The following is a 13,038-nucleotide window of genomic DNA, read 5'->3' as shown; positions in this document are numbered from 1 at the left end:
AGTTTTATAGGTTGGGTCGTTACGGACGCGGCGATACTAAATATGTGTACTTTTATTGTTTTTGTTTGTTTTTTTTAGATAAAGAAATGTATTTATGGGAATAATATATTTTTTTTTATTATTATTTATTTAGGATTTTTTTTTTTTTTTTTTTTACACATGTGGAAATTTTTTTTTTTACTTTTTTACTTTGTCCCAGGGGGGGACATCACAGATCGCAGATCTGATAGTGTGCACAGCACTCTATCAGATCCGTGATCATACTTTCATCGGAGCTGGCTGCAGCTTTCATCTGCAGCCTGCTCCGACCCGGAAGTGCTCCCTGCAGGACCCGGATACAGCCCCTCGGCCATTTTGGATCCGGGGCCTGCAGGGAGAAGACGTTCGGTACGAGGTGAGTACATCACCTTGTACCGATCGTCTCAGGGAAGCCCGCAGGGAGCCCCCTCCCTGCGCGATGCTTCCCTGTACCGCCGGTACACCGCGATCATGTTTGATCGCGGTGTGCCGGGGGTTAATGTGCCGGGGGCGGTCCGTGACCGCTCCTGGCACATAGTGCCGAATGTCAGCTGCGATATGCAGCCGACACCCGGCCGCGATCGGCCGCGCTCCCCCCGTGAGCGCGGCCGATCGCGTATGACGTACTATCCCGTCACCGGGAATTAAGTCCCAGGTCACCTTGACGGGATAGTACGTCATACGGGATTAAGGGGTTAACGGCATGAAAATTCAAAGTTGGAAAAATTGTGAAATTTTCGCCAAATTTCCATTTTTTCACAAATAAACGCAAGTAATATCAAAGAAATTTTACCACTATCATGAAGTACAATATGTCACGAGAAAACATTGTCAGAATCACCGATATCCGTTGTATTGTTCCAGCATTATAACCTCATAAAGGAACAGTGGTCAGAATTGTAAAAATTGGGGCCCGGTCTATAACATGCAAACCACCCTTGGGGGTTAAGGGGTTAATATTAGAGGTTAGGACCATCCTGAGCAGGGTCACTGTATCGTGATTGGATAGCTTTTTCATTTTTTTAATCAAAATTATGCTAACCAGGCACTCTAGATTATTTTCATGCACTATTGCTGTTTATTTATTTATTTACTGCAGGTATTTATTTTTCATGTTTTGTCTTGGGTTTCGTCTGTTTTGTGACCAGTGTGAACATGCAATTACATGGTGCATGCACACCAACTTTTATTCCAGTTCATTTCTTCAGGTGTTTTCATTTTCGGTGCTTTTGCATTCTGTGCAAAAAAAGGAATGGCCCCTTTATTTTCAGCTTTACAATACATTCCGGTAGTTCCACTTGACTGGGTGTCCATTATTTGGGCTCAGTCCTTCTCGGCCCCTATCCACATATACGTCACTTGACAAATGGTAAGGTTTTATTATTAGAGATTAGGACTGTCCCAAATATGGTCACCATGACGTGGTGAGATGGCTTTTTCATTTTTTTTATCAAAATTATGTTAACTAAGCACTTCATATAATTTTCATGCACTATTGCTGTTTATTTATTCACTGCAGGGTATTTGCTTTTTATGTTGCTACTGATCAGTGCAACAATCACTGATACCCTTAGTAGTTATATTGGGAAGTGTAGTTTCACACAGTACAAACCTATGTGCAGAGTATACAAATCTATTCAAAACCTGAAAAATTCTCACATATCTAATGTTAGTTTCATTAATCTAATGCAAAGATGTAAAAGAGAAATACTGTGCTTTATTTTTGCTTTTCATAAATATTGTAGTTATTTTTATTCAGGAAATTTTCCCAAGGGTGTCCATGTTTAAATAGTGTATATAACACATCCCTTGTTAGAGAAGAAATATTATTAGTTCCATGCTTGCAAAAATATTTGAATATATGCCGAAGCTTGAGGCACCACAATTACATTTACCCAAAAAGAAAGATAAATCTAACAAATACTGTGCAGAAAAGTAGCAGGCTATGTATTCTCTCAGGTCATAGATAACTTTTCTATTATTTGTTTCTACAATATACAGTACTTGTATATTCAGTATCTTAGCATAAATAAAACACCATAACGAAATTGTAATAAATACAGAGATAAACACGTCAATATAATCAATGTGAGCACTTACACTGTGACACAGCTTCAAATCTGTTCACTTCAGTTAATAAAACAGATTTTGTTTGATTTAATGTGCATTGTACCTTTTTTGGTTAGTCCCAATTGTGTTTAATCATGATAAAAGAAAATATTTATGAAATGTAATTAAATCAAATGTAGAACAAGCAATAGAAAGGGACATGCAGGCCTGTAGGAAGGAGAAAATCAACTCCAATGATGACCTTTAACTGCAGTACATCTGTGAGTATTGAAATCTGATATATAAACATGTGATCTTCCTCTTCCTCAGTTTTTTCTAAAGAGAAGAAGGATCAATATCTGTTTATTCTAAAGGAAGGCTAGGGGCAAGAAGAGTTGGTTGTCACCAATTAGGATTTTTTTCTTAAAGCAATGTTTTCCTTTTAAATGGTTTTCAAGTGGCAGTTTCCCTATATGCAGAAAAACACACACTGGACCATAGATGGAGGCATTAGGGTCATAACAATTCAATGTATCCATTTTTTATTAATACACAGAGCATTTATATGCACATTGTTTCAATTTGCTTCCATTTATTATCGACTGCTTATATAGATTTACTACTACACAAAATGATACTTTATAGTTTTTCAAGCTCCTTGGTAGCTCTTTATGGCCAATCCTGTCCATGCTCTTTTTAGGCTAACCCACACAGTTTATGTTAGGAAGTGCAAAGTTCCGGTACTAGGAAATTCATCATATAACTTTGTGATGATGCCACTGTGTGAGCTCACATAGGACACAGGATGACGCCAAACAATAGCAGAATGGGTGGTTTTGATATTTCCATGTAGCCACATTGACTTTGCATTTTCTTAGCAAACTTTAGTTGTTGAACTAACTCTGAATGGCTTAGAGGTGGAATAGGTAGGAACACCTTGATGTGATGACACCTATCGTGACGAAGGCTCACTGAAAATTATCAAGAAAGAAGAGCTTGGGTAAGATTCCAGCAGCATGGTTAAGATTAACTCCTTGTTAACTTTTTTGATTACTCTGGACCAGGATAATTACCTGGATAATAACAATGGATATTTATAGAGGAAGCCCAAATGACTTTTTGGGAGACATGACCTGTTATTCTAAGTAACCCTCTTCAGGTTAATCATATCCTATGTGCCCATCTGAATGTCTGTTAACCCTTTTAGGTGCAAATTACCACCTGTCTGTTTGTGTATCTTTAAACCATTTTGCTTATTTATTAATGTGTGTTTTTGTATAAATAACATTTCTGCCTTTTAAAGCCTAAACTACTCCAGTTCTCCTGTTTTTTTATTCTAGTTTATGAAAAGTAGCTTTCAATTGTTTGAATGCATTATGAGTCTATTATGACCTTATTTATATACAGGGTGGGCCTTTATATGGATACACCTGGGAGGGCTATTTATAAAGTTGGATCCAAAATGGCTGAGTTCAAAATGGCCACCATAGTCACCACCCATCTTGAAAAGTTTTCCCCCTCCCATATACTAATGTGCCACAAACAGGAAGTTGATATCGCCAACCATTCCCATTTTATTAAGGTGTATCCATATAAATGGCCCATCCTGTATATTTAAACTGATTCTAGTATTTGTCTCATTACTCCCTGAAAAACATGTCTAGGTTGGTGCATCCAGGAATGGGAGATTTATAGGTATAAAAACTGAATTTATTCTGGATGCACTAATCTAGACTCAAATATGTATATGTTTTTCCTTGTTAATTTATTACCAATCATGGGTTACTTTCTTTAATTGGGTTTTAGCAGTACAATAGGGCCCTGCAATAACATCCCCCTATAGCATTCAAACAGTTAATCTTATACCAATGCAGTCTCTAATGTGGCTAGTGATACATGACTATTTGGTATATTTTCTGCTGTACATTAAGTCCCTAATTTAAATATTTATCATTTTATTTGGTAATATTAATATTTAGCACAATAGCTTATCTATGTATTTATTTTATTTACTCACTTCTATGGTGCAATATTATTCTGCAGCGTTTTACAGACATTCTCATCACCACACCCATTGGGGATCACAATCTAAAATCCCTATCAGTATGTCTTTTGATTGTCTGAGGAAACTAGAGTACTTAGTGAAAATCCACACAAACACGGGAAGAACATAACAATTTCTTGCAAATGTTGTCCTTTAAACTCAGAACCCCAGTGTTTCAAAGCAACAGTGCTAACCACTGAGCCACTGAAGTTATTGCTAATTACACTGCTCAAAAAATAAAGGGAACACTAAAATCTCACATCCTAGATATCACTGAATGAAATATTCCAGTTATAAATCTTTATTCATTACATAGTGGAATGTATTTAGAACAATGACACCTAAAAATTATCAATGTAAATCACAACTAATATCCCACGGAAGTCTGGAGTTGGAATGATGCTCAAAATCAAAGTGGAAAATGAAGTTATAGACTGATCTAACTTCAGTGGAAATGCTTCAAGACAAGGAAATGATGCCTCATTGTGGCCTCCATGTGCCTGTATGACCTCCCTACAACGCCTGGGCATACTCCTGATGAGGTGGCGGATGGTCTCCTGAGGAATCTCTTCCCATACCTGGACTAAAGCATCTGCCAACTCCTGGACAGTCTGTGGTGCAATGTGACATTGGTGGATGGTGTGAGACATGATGTCCCAGATGTGTTCAATCGGACTCAGGTCTGGGGAATAGGCGGGCGAGCCCATAGCTTCAATGCATTCATCTTGCATTAACTGCTGACACACTCCAGCCACATGAGGTCTGGCATTGTCCTGCATTATGAGGAACCCAGGGCCAACTGCACCAGCATATGGTCTCACAAGGGGTCTGAGAATCTAATTTCGGTACCTAATGGAAGTCAGGCTACCTCTGGCGAGAACATGGAGGGCTGTGTGGCCCTCCCAAAAATTCCACGCCACACCATTAATGACCTACTGTCAAACCGGTCATGCTGAAGGATGTTGCAGGCAGCAAATCACTCTCCATGGTGTCTCCAGACTCTGTCACATCTGTCACATGTGCTCAGTGTGAACCTGCTTTTATCTGTTTAGAGCACAGGCGCCAGTGGTGAATTTTCCAATCCTGGTGTTCTGTGGAAAATGCCAAGCTTCTTGCACGGTGTTGGGCTGTGAGGAAAACCCCAATCTGTGGACATTGGGCACTCAGACCACCCTCATGGAGTCAGTTTCTAACCGTTTGTGCAGACACAGGCCCATTTGTGGCCTGCTGGAGGTCATTTTGCAGGGTTCTGGCAGTGCTCTTCCTGTTCCTCCTTGCTGAAAGGCTGAGGTAGCGGTCCTGCTGCTGGGTTGTTGCCCTCCTACGGCCCCCTCCACATCTCCTGATGTACTGGCCTGTCTCCTGGTAGCACCTCCAGCCTCTGGGCACTATGCTGACAGACACAGCAAACCTTCTTGCCACAGCTCGCAATGATGTGCCATCCTGGATGAGCTGCACTACCTGAGCCACTTGTGTGGGTTGTAGAGTCCGTCTCATGCTACAATGAGTGTGAAAGCACAACCAACATTTAAAAGTGACCAAAACGTCAGCCAGAAAGCCTTGGTACTGAGATGTGGTCTGTGGTCCCCACCTGCAGAACCACTCCTTTATTGAGTGTGTCTTGATAATTGCCAATATTTTCCATCTCTTGTCAATTCCATTTGCACACCAGCATGTGAAATTGATTGTCTAACAGTGTTGCTTCCTAAGTGGACAGTTTGATTTCAAAGAAGTTTGACTTACTTGGAGTTATATTCTGTTGTTTAAGTGTTCCCTTTATTTTTTTGAGCAGTGTACTTATAAAGATTGTGTAGCAAGCACAGGCCTCAGGAAAGCAAGGTTTTTGTTGTATTTGTATTTTCTTAACCTTGGTGCAGCACCACTTTTAGCCCAATTCTATATGTATATATATTCTGTTGTTTAAGTGTTCCCTTTATTTTTTTGAGCAGTGTACTTTAAAATCTTAATTTTAGTTCAATAAAATCAATTTTGCACCACTTTGCATATGTTTGACCTAATTTTATATCCGAACATCCTTATCTTGGGGAATCTACAGAAACAATTTAGGCATTTTTAATCCTTTACCGACATATGATGTACCGGTACATCATATGCCGGCTCTATGACTTGCTGTGGGCTCGGATGTATCTGGCACATTACAGCTGATCACCGATTTTCTCTTTGGCTGTGGCCATGCTTGGTAGCCCAGCATTAGAGGACAAATGCAAATGCCCACTGAAAATTTCTATGGTATATACACTGTTAGTTGGAGGGAAAATTTGCATCTTTATTTCAATTTGGAATGGAAGAGCCCAGAAGAAAAAGTATAAGGAGCTGCACTATCTGAGTGTGGTACACATCCATTGCAATCCAAAATTAAACATAGAATTAACAAAACATATGCAAAAAGTGTAAACAATGTTGGCAAAAAAAATATTGGCTCAAAAGGCTGAGATCACACGAGTGTTTAAAAAATCAGTCCAAGTTTCTTCCAGAGAATGGGACAATGTTTTCTTACTTGCCATCCATGTGTTGTTTGTGTGCTGTCAGTGTGCAATCCGTTTTTTACTCAGCAGCTATTAATTATTTACAGAACCATTTACAGTTTTCTATGTCTCAGAATTGTATCTGTATAAATTGGATGCCACTCTGTTAGTCCATATAGCATCTGATTTTTTCTCGCTCCCAGCTGATTTTGGAGTGAAATTGCAGCTTGCTATGACATTTTTCTCATGCAATGACTCATTGAATAACATTGGTCCAAGTACAATCCCCTTTTTTTCTGCATTGCACTCATCTGATTGATAGGCACCTGTGAGCGTGCCCTTTAAGTAAAGCTACACACTATCAGTATTTTGTCAGTTTTTCACATCAGCATTTGTAAAGAGTGGGTGATAAGTACAGAAGTGGTGACGTGTTTCCATTTTACTTTTTGTCTGATTGTTCCTCACTTTGTTTTGGCTTACAAATACTGAGAAAAAATACTGACCAAATACTGATAGTGTGACCATAGCTTAGGTCAACAATGTGGTGATGCAAAGTTAGGCAAGTGTCTAAATATGCACGAAATGTAATATCCCATATGAGCAATTGTGAGAAATTTGATAAGTCTAAGTACCCTTGATGAAGCCTGATTAAAACCAAAACATATTAGTGGAGGGGGCTTGTGTCCTTTACATGAGCAAGATGGTGTGGACTGTAAACATATCACCAATATAACTATTGCAGTAATATTGAACTTGAGAAGTATTCCTTTCAATAAGACTGCATTAAACAAATACAAAATACACATTTTAGTGGCATTTTGTTAGTTAACCCCTTATCGACCGCCGATACGCCTTTTAACGGCGGCCGCTAAGGGTACTTAAACCACAGCGCTGTTAATTAACAGCGCTGTGGAAAAAGTGAATAGCGCCCCCCAGAGTCAGATTTTCTCTGGGGTCTCGGTTGCCGAGGGTAGCTGAGACCCCAGAGAACATGATTCGGGGGTTTTTTACCGACCCCCGAGTTGCGATCGCCGGTAATTAACCGTTTACCGGCGGTCGCAACAAAAAAAAAAAAAACGCGATGTGCCGTTTAATTTCTCTGTCCTCCGATGTGATCGCACATCGGAGGACAGAGAAATAGGGTCCCCGATGGCCCCCAATAGCCCCCCGATACTTACCTACCTCCCCCGGTGCTCCTCGTGGGTCCCCATGGGCGCCGCCATCTTGTTTCCGGGAAAAAATGGCGGGCGCACGCGCAGTACGCCCGCCGCCCGGCACCCGGCAGATCTTTGGGGTCTCGGCTGCCGGGGGTAGCCGAGACCCCAAAGAACATGATCGGGGTCGGTTTGCACCGACCCCTGTTTTGCGATCGCCGGTAATTAACAGTTTACCGGCGACCGCAAAAAAAAAAAAAAAGCGATCTGTATTTCTCTGTCCTCTGATGTGATCACACATCAGCGGACAGAGAAATAGGGGGATTCGGGGACCCTAACATACTCACCCGGTGTCCCTGGGTCCTCTTCTGTCTTCTCCTGCCAGCCGGCTTTTTCCTTATGGCGGGCGCATGCGCAGTGCGCCCGCCATCTGCTGCCATCTGCTGGCCGGCAGGAGAAGACGAGTTGGGGCTAAAATTAGGGTTAGGGTTAGGGTTAGGGTTAGAGTTAGGGTTAGGGTTAGAGTTAGGGTTAGGGTTAGGGTTAGGGTTAGGGTTAGAGTTAGGGTTAGAGTTAGGGTTAGGGTTAGGGCTAGAGTTAGGGTTAGGGTTAGGGTTAGAGTTAGGGTTAGGGTTAGGGCTAGAGTTAGAGTTAGGGTTAGGGTTAGGGTTAGGGCTAGAGTTAGGGTTAGGGTTAGGGCTAGGGTTAGGGTTGGGGCTAAATTTAGGGTTAGGGTTAGGGCTAGGGTTAGGGTTAGGCTACTTTCACACTAGCGTTTTTTGGCTTCCGTCGCAATGCGTCGGAGAAAAAACGCATCCTGCAAAAGTGCTTGCAGGATGCGTTTTTTCTCCATTGGCTTGCATTAGCGACACATTGCGACGGATTGCCACATGTCGCATCCGTCGTGCGACGGATGCGTCGTGCTTTGGCGGACCGTCGGCACAAAAAAAGCTACATGTAACTTTTTTGTGCGACGTGTCCGCCATTTCCGACCGCGCATGCGCGGCCGGATCTCCGCCCCCGCCTCCCCTCACAATGGGGCAGCGGATGCGTTGAAAAAACAGCATCCGCTGCACCCGTTGTGCGGCGCTTACAACGCTAGCGTCGGTACGTCGGCCCAGCACACTGCGATGGGCCGAGTACGACGCTAGTGTGAAAGTAGCCTTAGGCTTCTATCACACTTGCGTCGGTACGAGGCGGTCGCAATGCGTCGGCCCGACGTACCGACGCACATTGTGAAAATTGTGCACAACGTGGGCAGCGGATGCAGTTTTTCAACGCATCCGCTGCCCAGTCTATGTCCTGGGGAGGAGGGGGCAGAGTTACGGCCACGCATGCGCGGAAATGGCGGACGCGACGTACAAAAAAAAGGTTACATTGAACTTTTTTTGTGACGACGGGGCTAAAGTTATGGTTAGGGTTGGGGCTAAAGTTAGGGTTAGGGTTGGGGCTAAAGTTAGGGTTAGAGTTGGGATTAGGGTTTGGATTAGGGTTGGGATTAGGGTTACGTTTGGGATTAGGGTTAGGGGTGTGTCGGATTTAGGGTTTTGATTAGGGTTATGGTTAGGGTTGAGATTAGGGCTGTTTTGGGGTTAGGGTTGTGATTATCGTTAGGGTTGTGATTAGGATTATGGATCGGGTTAAGATTAGGGTTAGGGGTGTGTTGGAGTTAGGGTTGGAGTTATAATTTGGGGGTTTCCACTGTTTAGGTACATCAGGGGGGTCTCCAAACACGACAGCCAATTTTGCGCTAAAAAAGTCAAATGGTGCTCCCTCCCTTCTGAGCTCTGCCGTGCACCCAAACAGTGGTTTACCTCCACATATGGGGCATCAGCGTACTCGGGATAAATTGGACAACAACTTTTGGGGTCCAATTTCTCCTGTTACCCTTGTGAAAATAAAAATTTGGGGACTAAAAAAATCTTTTTTGTGGGAAAAAAAAATATTTTTTATTTTCACTACTATGCATTATAAACTTCTGTGAAGCACTTGGGCATTCAAAGTTCTCACCACATATTTAGATAAGTTCCTTAGGGGGCCTAGTTTCCAAAATTTGGTCACTTGTGGGGGGTTTCTACTGTTTAGGTACATCAGGGGCTCTGCAAACGCAACATAACACCCACAGACAATTCTATCAAAGTCTGCATTCCAAAATGGCGCTCCTTCCCTTCCGAGCTCTGCCGTGCGCCCAAGCAGTGGTTTACCCCCACATGTGGGGTACCAGCATACTCAGGACAAATTGGACAACAACTTTTGTGGTCCAATTTCTCTTGTTACCCTTGTGAAAATAAAAATTTGGGGGCTAAAAAAATCTTTTTTGTGGGAAAAAAAAATATTTTTTATTTTCACTACTATGCATTATAAACTTCTGTGAAGCACTTGGGCATTCAAAGTTCTCACCAAATATCTAGATAAGTTCCTTGGGGGGTCTATTTTCCAAAATGGGGTCACTTGTTGGGAGTTTCTACTGTTTAGGTACATTAGGGGTCTGCAAACGCAACATAACGCCCGCAGACAATTCTATCAAAGTCTGCATTCCAAAATGGCGCTCCTTCCCTTCCGAGCTCTGCCGTGTGCCCAAGCAGTGGTTTACCCCCACATATGGGGTACCAGCATACTCAGGACAAATTGGACAACAACTTTTGGGGTCCAATTTCTCTTGTTATCCTTGTGAAAATAAAAACTTGGGGGCTAAAAATCTTTATTGTTAAAAAAAAAATATTTTTTATTTTCACGACTCTGCATTATAAACTTCTGTGATGCACTTGGGCATTCAAAGTTCTCACTACATATCTAGATAAGTTCCATGGGGGGTCTAGTTTCCAAAATGGGGTCACTTTTGGGGGGTTTCTACTGTTTAGGCACATCAGGGGCTCTCCAAACGCGACATGGCGTCTGATCTCAATTCCAGTCAATTTTGCATTGAAAAGTCAAATGGCGCTCCTTTGCTTCCGAGCTCAGCCATGCACCCAAACAGTGGTTTACCCCCACATACGGGGTGTCGGCGTACTCAAGACAAATTGTACAACAACTTCTGGTGTCCATTTTCTCCTGTTACCCTTGGTAAAATAAAAATTTGGAGGCAAAAAGATCATTTTGTAGAAAAAATGTGATTTTTTTATTTTCACGGCTCTACGTTATAAACTTCTGTGAAGCACCTGGGGGTTTAAAGTGCTCACCACACATCTAGATAAGTTCCTTAAGGGGTCTAGTTTCCAAAATGGTGTCATTTGTGGGGGGTCTCCACTGTTTAGGCACATCAGCGGCTCTCCAAACGTGACATGGCGTCCGATCTCAATTCCAGCCAATTCTACATTGAAAAAGTAAAACGACACTCCTTCTCTTCCAAGCTCTGCGGTGCGCCCAAACAGTGGTTTACCCCCACATATGGGGTATTGGCGTACTCAGGAGAAATTGCACAACAACTTTTGTGGTCTAATTTCTCCTGTTACCCTTGTGAAAATAAAAATTTTGGGGCAAAAAGATCATTTTTGTAGAAAAAATGCGATTTTTTTATTTTCACGGCTTTACGTTATAAACTTCTGTGAAGCACTTGGGGGTTCAAAGTGCTCACCAAATATCTAGATAAGTTCCTTAAGGGGTCTAGTTTCCAAAATGGTATCACTTGTGGGGGGTTTCCACTGTTTAGGCACATCAGGGGCTCTCCAAACGCGACATGGCATCCGATCTCAATTCCAGCCAATTCTGCATTGAAAAAGTTAAACGGTGCTCCTTCACTTCCAAGCTCTGTGGTGCGCCCAAACAGTGGTTTACCCCCACATATGGGGTATTGACGTACTCAGGAGAAATTGCACAACAACTTTTGTGGTCTAATTTCTCCTGTTACCCTTGTGAAAATAAGAATTTGTGGGCGAAAAAATCATTTTTGTTAACACAAATGCGATTTTTTATTTTCACGGCTCTACGTTATAAACTTCTGTGAAGCACTTGGGGGTTCAAAGTGCTCACCACACATCTAGATAAGTTCCTTAAGGGGTCTAGTTTCCAAAATGGTATCACTTGTGGGGGGTTTCCACTGTTTAGGCACATTAGGGGCTCCCGAAACGTGACATGGCGTCCGATCTCAATTCCAGCCAATTCTGCATTGAAACAGTCAAACGGCGCTCCTTCACTTCCAAGCTCTGCGGTGCGCCCAAACAGTGGTTTACCTCCACATATGGGGTATCGGCGTATTCAGGAGAAATTGTACAACAAAATTTGTGGTTAAATTTCTGTTTTTACACTTGTGAAAATTAAAAAAAATGGTTCTGAAGTAAAATGTTTGCAAAAAAAGTTAAATGTTCATTTTTTTTCTTCCACATTGTTTCAGTTCCTGTGAAGTACGTAAAGTGTTAATAAACTTCTTGAATGTGGTTTTGAGCAGCTTGAGGGGTGCAGTTTTTAGAATGGTGTCACACTTGGTTATTTTCTATCATATAGACCCCTCAAAATGACTTCAAATGAGATGTGGTCCCTAAAAAAAAAATGGTGTTGTAAAAATGAGAAATTGCTGGTCAACTTTTAACCCTTATAACTCCCTAACAAAAAAAAAAATTGTTTCCAAAATTGTGCTAATGTAAAGTAGACATGTGGGAAATGTTATTTATTAACTATTTTTTGTGACTTATCTCTCTGATTTAAGGGCATAAAAATACAAAGTTTGAAAATTGCAAAATTTTCAAAATTTTCGCCATATTTCCATTTTTTTCATAAATAATCGCAAGTAATATCGAAGAAATGTTACCACTATCTTGAAGTACAATATGTCACGAAAAAACAATCTCAGAATCAGTGGGATCCGATAAAGCGTTCCAGAGTTATAACCTCTTAAAGTGACAGTGGTCAGAATTGTAAAAATTGGCTCGGTCATTAAGTACCAAATTGGCTCTGTCACTAAGGGGTTAATATTGGGTATATGATATCAATTTGAAATGATGCTAAATATCATTGCTTATGTACTGTGATCAATTTGGCGCTTTTTCATACACAATGTTTGCAGTCTATAAGATATAAGATTAGTAAGTCTTCACCAATAAAAGCAGAAAACTGTCTCAAAAGGCCAAACATTTTATCTTGCAAGACAAATTCAATAATGTTATTTTTAACTATGAAAAACTATTAGTAGACAGCCTACTGGAGGGCTGTTATGACACTGTATAATGCATTACTTTTGTAGACAGTAAAATGTCTAAGTAGAAGCAAGTGGTGTGTGAATAAAATGAAGACAACATGAAGTAAAACTTTGTATTGTCAGTAACAGATGGCTGATCTACATGCAATTGATTAC

The sequence above is a fragment of the Ranitomeya variabilis genome, chromosome 6 (genome assembly GCF_051348905.1).
Source record: "Ranitomeya variabilis isolate aRanVar5 chromosome 6, aRanVar5.hap1, whole genome shotgun sequence".
Classification (NCBI taxonomy): domain Eukaryota; kingdom Metazoa; phylum Chordata; class Amphibia; order Anura; family Dendrobatidae; genus Ranitomeya; species Ranitomeya variabilis.
Note: the sequence above shows the minus strand (reverse complement) of the source record.